This window comes from Magnolia sinica, chromosome 13 (genome assembly GCF_029962835.1).
Source record: "Magnolia sinica isolate HGM2019 chromosome 13, MsV1, whole genome shotgun sequence".
Classification (NCBI taxonomy): domain Eukaryota; kingdom Viridiplantae; phylum Streptophyta; class Magnoliopsida; order Magnoliales; family Magnoliaceae; genus Magnolia; species Magnolia sinica.
In genome coordinates, this window is record NC_080585.1 from 81,318,750 (window position 1) to 81,328,163 (window position 9,414).

Here is a 9,414-nt window from a genome sequence, read left to right on the forward strand (position 1 = left end):
ACCCTTCCTAGAATGATGTGGCCTATATCCATAGGCAAAACATCACACTACAACATGTCTTTATATGAACCAATCTGGATGAGGACTAAACACTGCTGGGATACGGGCATAGAAGATATATTAACCCAATAAACCTTGTAGGCTTGAGGGTGTGGGGCAGACTTCAAGCCCAAACGAGTGATTGTGCTAGCTAAGACCATGTTGGTGCAATTACCACTATCCACGATGAATTTGCAATTTTTGTCACTACTTTTGATAAACGTGTAAAAAATTGTGCTTCTGCACCAATCATCACTCTCCTTGGCCTGCACTAAAACACATCTAAATACGGCTAGTGGTGCAACCGCTTGTTCTTCTTCTTCATACATCGGTAGCACCTATTCTGGGTGATATTCCTCAACTTCATAATCACCCACGTCATCCGCATTTTCATTTGACTCGCCTATTACTAAGGTTTTCCCGTAATTTGTTTTCTATGCACTGGTATGCAAAATGACATGTACATCTCAAGTGACTACCACTGTAAGGATTGACACCAAGGACACCTTTGCCCTTATCATCCTTAGGCTTAGGAGGTGCACTAGCTTGCGCCCTAGGTTGACTTCCAATGTTAGGTTTGATTACCTGAAAACTAGATCTAACATTAGAGTCTCAAGACTCAAAGCGTCTTTTGACAGGAGACTTTAGGTGCCTGTACAACTTGGTATGCCTGATCCAAGTCATCCACTACATGGGTCATAAGCTTACGTTGTAGATCCATGCGAAGACCCTCCTTAAAATGCGCCAACGTTACTAAGGGATCTTCCTGAATATTACACTACAGCATGTACTCCTCAAATTTTGCGATGTAATTTGCAACCGACATAGATCCATGGTGTAATGATTGCCAATGATCTTGGAGCTTTTGATGGTAAGAGAGGAATATATTTTTCCTTTAATAGCTCATTCATATCTACCCAATGCGCGACTGGGACACCTCATGATCTCTCGATTCTATGCTCCGTAATTGTCTAAAATAATTTAGCTTAACCCACAAGTTTCATCTTCACAAACCGCACTTGTCGGTTTTTAGACATCTCATACCGTTCAAAATAATGGTCCATGTCTGTTAACCAATCAAGGAATGCCTTTGGGTCGAGGCCCCCATAAAAAATCGGAGCCTCTACTTTGACACTCTTTAAGATCCTCTCATCGGCATTGTAACAGTCTTGATACTCGACTGCGAGCAACGGATTTCGTGCCCCTCCACAGCCTACCCCTCGGTCATGTGCTCCACGACCTCTATCACGATTTCCTATCCGTTCCTCAACTACTCCACCTACTTGAGACTGATCATCTCCTCCAATGTTAGAGATTTCTCTTAGGGACGCTTCTATCTGATCCATACAGGCATTTACGTTCCTAGATCGTGCCTCAATGGCGGCCCAACATTGGTTGATCGTGTTTATCATCTCAGTCAACTGCTGCATATTCAATATCGGGTGTAGACCAAATCCTCTACCAAGCGAGCATATACTATAAGACTCAACTTAGGTTTCCTAAAACACGATTCCAGGAGACTGTTTTGACACAAGACTATAAACACCGATGATCCTAACCTCTAGAATGATGTAAATGTGAAAATTTTCAGATCTAGACTCTTAGTATGATGCAAATATGAAATTTTCAGATCTAGATGTTCACACCCCAAGTATAGGGTTGTGATGTAGTAATAATATCGGTAAGACCAAGGTTGTATTCACAGGGATTGAACTTTGTACGTAATTTGAAAGTAACTTGAATTAGATCTAAGCAAAAATGTAATGTAAATCAGGAAAAATTAAGGGAATAATGCTGAATAAATTTATTTAAAACGTGTAAAATTCAAAGGTGGGAAATTAGCGTGCCAAGGATCCAGTTGTAGAGATCAGGGAGATCTATGCTTGATTCAAGAACATAACTGGAATTAGAGTCCTCTCTTCAATCAGATGGAAGATAATTCATTAAAAACAATTAGGAATGTCCTTTGATCTAGTTATCAATAGAGAAAATATATGAAAATTAGACTTGATTCCATCACAAGGCCATGCCCATGAGACAAAGCAAACAACAGAATCTAACTAATCCACATCCATTCTGAGAGAGTTATGAACGTTAGGAAGGATTCCATCATCCAACCATGCTCATGAGACGATGGTGAACAATAGAGCTTCCTAACTTCATAATCACAATAATGAAAAGAACATGCTCAAAGCTATCGCAGATCCATTGTAATTTAAGTTACAACAAACCATTAAAAACTAAAGGCATTCCTTATAATCAAACTAGAATCAAAATCAATTCAACTTAAACCTAAATCAAAAGGCATAAAGAAAAGTCTCCTATTACACTACAAGCTTCATCTCTTAGCCCTATCTAAGAGGTTTAGCCGATCATAGGCATGATCAAACTAAAAACTCTTAAAGGAAAAACATAAACAAAACAATGAAAGGGAAGAAACTTCCTTGCCAAAGGCCGGCCGCCCGTCCTCTTCTCTCTCTTTCTTCCTCTCTCTCGTGCTCCTCACATCCTAGGATGTGTTTGATCTCCCTCCTCTCTCCTTTTTATATACAGCAAGGGCGGTGCCGAGTGGAGAGAAGAGGTAGTGTGTCTGCACTCCCTTTCGTAGCGTGTAAGGCTTGCACAAAAAGAAAACGAAAAGTTGCGTTTAATGGATGTGGACCAAAAGAAACTTAATTCTTTCGTCTTGGTTGTGGTCGGTCCCACCTTGGGCTTCGTCTGAACGGTTCAGATGGGTGATTCGATCATCGTCGAGATCGTACAGTGGCCCACGGAAGATCGGACGTCCGGGCATTGCATGTTGCGCACGTTACTGTGCTGTGATAATTGGTGGGCCCCATAATGATGTTTTCGAGGAAATCCACCCCGCTTATTGGATTCCTGGCGAAAAACCAGTCAGGAAGGAGTGGTTTTGGTTGAGTTTTGGTGCGGTCCACTGTATCAAATCAACTCACCGTTCATCTTGTGTTTTTTGCGATCCACGTGTGTATGTTTGCATGGGGCCAAAAGGCCACCATGGCAAGAGTCGTACCCTCCTCTGGAGTGAAAGAACTGCTCGGATCATGCAATGGAGCGGAGAGTGGGGCCCACTAGCGATGTCCGACGGTTCGCAGTGCGTCTGCTGTCTCCGTGCGTGAGACGGATTGGGTCAGCTCGGTTTTGACCGAGCTACCCGACCGGTGCACGTCCAGTGCACCTGGACTGGATACACGCTGCATTCAGGTGGGGTCCACTCGTGATGTATATGAGACATCCACTCCATCGATTCATTTTGCCACCTACTTTGAAGGGTTGAGACCAAATTTGAAGCATATCCAGATATCAGGCGGGCCTCAAATCAGAGATTTGGTGGCTAATCTGTCCGTTGGGCCACTTCTACTAGGATCCAATGGCTGAAATTCGACATGTACGGTTAATTTATAGTCCTCAGGCCAGATATAAAGTTTTGAGCCGAACGGATAGTAGGAACCCTGTGATCTTGCATTCTAGATAATTTTCAGGCCTGTTTAACGTGAGTGGCTTGCTTTTCTTGGATATCTGGCATATAAATTCTTCGATCTTGGTCCCTTGGGGTCCGTTCCTTGCCTTGGTGATTTATGAGCGTTAAATCCATGCTTTTAGTACCATTTTTCAGTCCAAGCTCCTAAATGTACATTGCAACACAAACACAATTAAAATATGCTGTTAAACAGTATCATGTTCGTAAAATCAGATAATAACTGGGGTCTAATATGCAATATTTGACCCTCAACACAATCTCCAATTAGCATTTTGCTAGTCCCGAGCAAAGTATGCAAAAAATAATTTAAGAAGTATGAGACAATTCTTATAAACCCGAGTGATATTTGAAAAATAATCCAGTCAATAGAATTCTAGGATTCATGAATGTTGGGCATTACTTTCTCCTGGACTCAAGCGCACGGTAAACTTCATAGTCAAGTTCAAAGTATTAATCCATTGATTAGAAAAATTCTAAACATTGAGTTCCATGGGTGTATAGTGAAACCTAAACTTATTACAATCAAAGACTCAATTCTTTATATTCATGATAACATTGATAATTACAAGAGCATTCAGGATAACCATAACCTAAATTAAAACTTACCTTACAGTTCAACTTTTCATTCTTCCAGCTTTTGATTTTTCCATTGATGGCTTTCATGCTATGTCAACCTTTTAAAGGTAAAGCCAAGGAGGGGAATTGAACCCTCACCTATAAAGAGCAAACCCATGGTGAAGACCATTCGCCCAACCATCTCTGAAGACAACTGTTTTTTAGCTAGGTACTATTTTTTTCTTTGAACATGATGGACAAATTCCCCAGGTTAGCTCCTTCCATGTCTAGTGACTACCAGGTTAAAAATTCAATACTAAAGCTTTAACGTGTAAGCCAGGTGTGACATATGGAATCATGATTCAATCAATGTTTAAAACTTCTAATCATGTATTAATAATGCAAACTTAACTGTGAAATCTAAAGATAGCTGAATTCAAGAGTCATCAATTATCAACATTACGTATCGTATACTTCTAAAATCAAGATGGCCCTCAAAATTACTTCGAATTCACAACAATTTTCAGAAAAAGTTTAAAATTTTTCACAATTTCTGCTCAAGATTGAGAAAACATTGATTAGGTAACCTAATCTCCCATCCCCAACTTAAAATCCACATTGTCCTCAATGTAAAAGAGATAAGCATGCAATACACGTGGGACAACGAAAGTAAAGGAGAAGTGATGGAAAGATAGTACCTGATGATAGAGTTAAGCGGATTTTTCTCAAAGAGATTTCAGTGTGAAGGCGGCTTGGCACAAGAGTTAATCCAACAAAAGAAAACTATCCTAAAATAACTAGAAAGCAAACTAACCTAACGGCATAAAGCCGACTAACCTAGAACGACATAAAACAAACCATCCTAGTCCTATGAAAGCAATAAACCTACCTATACCTCCATCAGACTAGGAGATCAATCCTGGCAAATAAGATCATTCAGGGGCATGGACATGTCTTCTGAATTAAATTTCTCGACAAATGACTTTAATCGATATCCATTTACTTTAAAGTCATTGCCATTGTTTGGATTCCGAATCTCGACAACCCCATGAGGATAAACATTGATAATGGTGAAAGGGCCGGTCTAAAGAGATCGGAGCTTACCCGAAAAGAGATGTAACTGAGAATTATACAAAATGACTTTCTGACTTGGCGTGAATGATTTTCGCAGAATGTGTTGGTCATGAAATGCCTTCATCCTATCCTTGTAAATTCTCGAGTTCACGTACGCATCGTTCCGGATTTCTTCAAGTTCATTCAACTGAAGTTTGCGCAACGAGCCAGCGTTGTCCAGATTGAAATTCAGATTTTTGATCGCCTAATAGGTTCTATGTTCCAACTCCACAGGCAAGTAACAAGCCTTCCCATAGACAAGTCTATAGGGAGACTGTTGAGACTCAAATATTGCATAATTTTCCCCATTTACATCTTGGTTTTATGAACATGAATCAGCTTAATATTCTATTTTACTCATGTATGTGTTGCAAGGTGAATTTAAGAGCTTAGATTGAAAAAGGGTGCTAAAAAGCATGGTTTGATGTTTAAGAATCACCACGGCAAGGGATGGATCTTAGGAGACCAAGATTGAAGAATTCACATGCCAAAGATCTAAGAAAACAAAGTGAAGAATGAAGAAAATCGAAGATTTGAAATGAAGAATCCTAAAATCGTTCTAAAAAAGTGTATTTTGAAGCTTTGAGGCCTATTTTGGAAAACTGCGCAGCAGGAAATCTATTTTAAACAAACTGTGCAACGAGAAGTCTATTTTGAAAAACTGCATATATTTGAGGCGGTTTCCAGGGTTTTTCAACTTTGTACGAAAATTGGAGTTCCCTACTTATAAATAAGGCTTCCTAGGGCATTCCTAAGCATCATTCAAGGCATCCCAAAGCAAAATTTAGGGTTTTTAAAGAGTTTTTAATTTTATTAGAGTTTTATAAGTTTTTTTTTTATATCTTTTCTATTTGCATTTATTTCTTTCTTATTTTAATTATGTTTTACTAAGTTCCTTCTAGCCAAAGCTAGAAGGGGAGCACATGGGTTTAATAATTCTTTAAGATTATGATGGTTGATTGTTTTAATGATGAGAAGAATGGTGTATGCATGTTATCTATTATTTAGGTTTTGTTTTTTATCCTCTTGTAAGATCCATATGTTTCCATCATATGAGATCCACATTGATTGATAGGCTTTCCTTAGATCAATCAGATTTCCTAGATAGGAGAGGTTCTCAACCTGTTATATTTCTTTGATTTTTATTATCTCATTGATATTGAATTCTTAAAATCACTAACGCTTGAGAATATATATCAATGGTGCAAATTCATGATTTTCTAATATTTTATATCACTTATTAAAATATTTAAACTGTTTTATTTTTCGATTAGGCTGACCATAGTGCTCAGATCCTAGTTGTGTTATCCAAGTCATCATGATTTTGGAACATTAACCTATGTGTAGAACTTTAAAGCTTGAGTGTTATTTTATTCAGTTGAATTACATCCATTCAAAATTTCCAAAATCAAATCATCAGTTTAATTTGTATTACTTAGTTTGTTTTGCATTTGATTTTTTCCTTATCACAATTCATCTCCCTATGTGATCGACGTTGTATTCACGGGATATTACTTACGAACCTCTGCACTTGGAGGTAAGCAATCAAGTTTTTGGCGCCGTTGCCCAGGAGAGACAGAGATAGACTAGATCTGTGCAAGATAGCTAAGGTAAGTTTTCTTCTAAACCCTCTAAATTTTCTGTAAATTTTTTTTTTTTCTTTGAAAGTAAATTCAGTTGGGTCTTTTAAGCACTAACTATGACATAAGGTTACCCTACTTGGGATTTTATCACCCAAGTACTATGGTTGTCCTTTAGTTGCTGTTTGATCACAAAGATCATCCGTTGAATATATTTTCCAGATTAGCATTAGTTTTACTTTTATTGATTTATTTATTTATTTATTATTTTTTTCGTAGACTGAACCCTCATAGTCGGCCCTGCCACCTGGTTTGTTAATTTATTTTACTTTGTGGATTGAACCCTCATAGTCGGCCCTGCCGCCTGGGTTGTTGATTTATTTTGCTTTGTGGATTGAATCCTCATGGTCGGCCTTGCCACCTAGGTTGTTGGTTAAGTTTTTATTTTTATTTTAAGTATCATACTTGCTATTTGAATTATTGGTATTTTTTGTGTTATGTGGATGGTTTATGTCCCATTGGAGTAGGGATCAAAACAATCGACTCTCCTTCGAAGGTGGACTAATTTCGGGCTTTGACCATTCTCTTAAAAGAGGCACTTAACATCACTTGGATTCTATAAATCAAAACAGAGAAAATCAACCTAATCCTCCTCTTGAGGATGAAGATGAAGTTTATAGGAATATGTTAAACCAACCACGGACTTTATGTGAACATTTACACATTGAGAGATCAACTTTACCATCTTGCATAATGTTCCCTGCTAAGAACTTTGAGAAAGTAATTGCAACGTTACAAGTAAATAATGGCAATAGGGATGTACTTAAGCTTAGGTTATTCTCATTTTCTTTAAAGGATCGGGCCAAAGCATGACTCAACTCTCTAAGACCTAATACCATCACTTCATAGCAAGTCTTAAGTAGAGAGTTTTTGAAAAAGTTCTTTCCCGAGCATAAAACAAATGCACTAAAACATGAAATCATGTCATTCTCCCAAAAGAGGGAATGAATTATTTTTTCAAGCTTAGAGCACTTCAAAGATATTCTAATTACTTGTCCACATCATTGTTATGAACCATGGCATGTGATTGATGCTTTTCGAAAGGGGCTCACCATGGATACTCATCAGTTCTTAGAGATGATGTGTGGTGGAACCTTTCTTGACAAAGATCATAATGAGGCTCGGGATTTTCTAAATATGTTAGCAGAGAATATGCAGACATGGGATGTCTCTGCTAAATCAGACCAAACTTGACCCATTCCTAAATAGAAAGTGGAGATATATGTCCTAAGAGAGGAAGACGACCTTAATGCAAAATTCGCTGCATTGACTAGAAAGGTCGAAGCCTTGGAAATTAGGAAGGTTGATATGGTTAAAGCAAACACTTCCTCAGGTAATTTTTGTAGCATTTGTGGTGGTATAGACCATGACACAAATGATTGTCCAATAATCTCAGTTGTACAAAATATCACTCATGCGCATGATCAAGCAAATGTTATAAATAACTACCAAAGGTCAGTTATGCAACCAATGGGAAATACGTGTAATCCAAATTACGTAACCATCCTAATCTTAGTTGGAGGAATGAACCACAAATTACTGCGCCTAATGCACCTCAAATACCTCCACAAAACAACTTCTTTGGGGCCCCTAACAATTCACCATATATGCCCCCACTAAAGCGATCATCTGTGGAAGATGCATTGACCACATTTATGAACTCTCAAGATCAAATGAATCAGTCTCTAATCCAATCAAATTAGAAATTAAAGACAGTTGTGGTTATGCTTGAGACTCAACTAAATGCTAGGGAAAAAGGCACCATTCCTTCTTAACTTGTGCCAAACCCTAGAAACACACATTTCATTGGAGATTCAAATCCAAGTGAGTTACATCATGAACAAGCTAAGGCCATCATTACCTTGAGAAGTGGAAAAAAGGTCGATAACAAGATATTACAACCGGTAGAAATATCGAAGGATGAGCCACTGTCTCAAGAAAATAATGAACTGGTTATAGTTCAAGAGCCGCAACAACAAAATGATAAAAAGACTAAGTCATATTAGCCTCCAGTTCCGTTCCCATCTAGATTTCGGAATCCAACTGTCCCCATGAAATATCAAGAGGTGTTGGATGTGCTCTAAAAGGTTACTGTCAATATTCCTCTACTTGATGTCATTAGACAAATTCCATCATATGCTAAATATCTCAAGGACTTGTGCACTGTAAAGAGGAAATTAAATGTGCACAAAAGGCCTTCCTTCCTGAGAAAGTGAGCGCTATCATTCAACAAAGGGCTGTACCCAAATACAAAGACCCGGTAAGTCCCATTATTCCTTATATTATTGGAAATTTTCAAATTGAGCATGCTTTGCTAGATTTGGGTGTAAGTGTCAACTTAGTACTTTATTCAGTTTACAAACAAATAGGGTTAGGCGAGCTTAAACCAACTACGATTACAATCCAACTCACTGACCGCTCTATTAAGGTACTAAGGGAAATTTTAGATGACGTGTTAGTCCAAGTAGAGAAATTCTACTTCCTCGTGGATTTTATTGTACTAGACATTGAACCATATGTAAATGCTAGCGCTCTAGTTCCCATCATTTTAGACTGCCCATTCCTAGC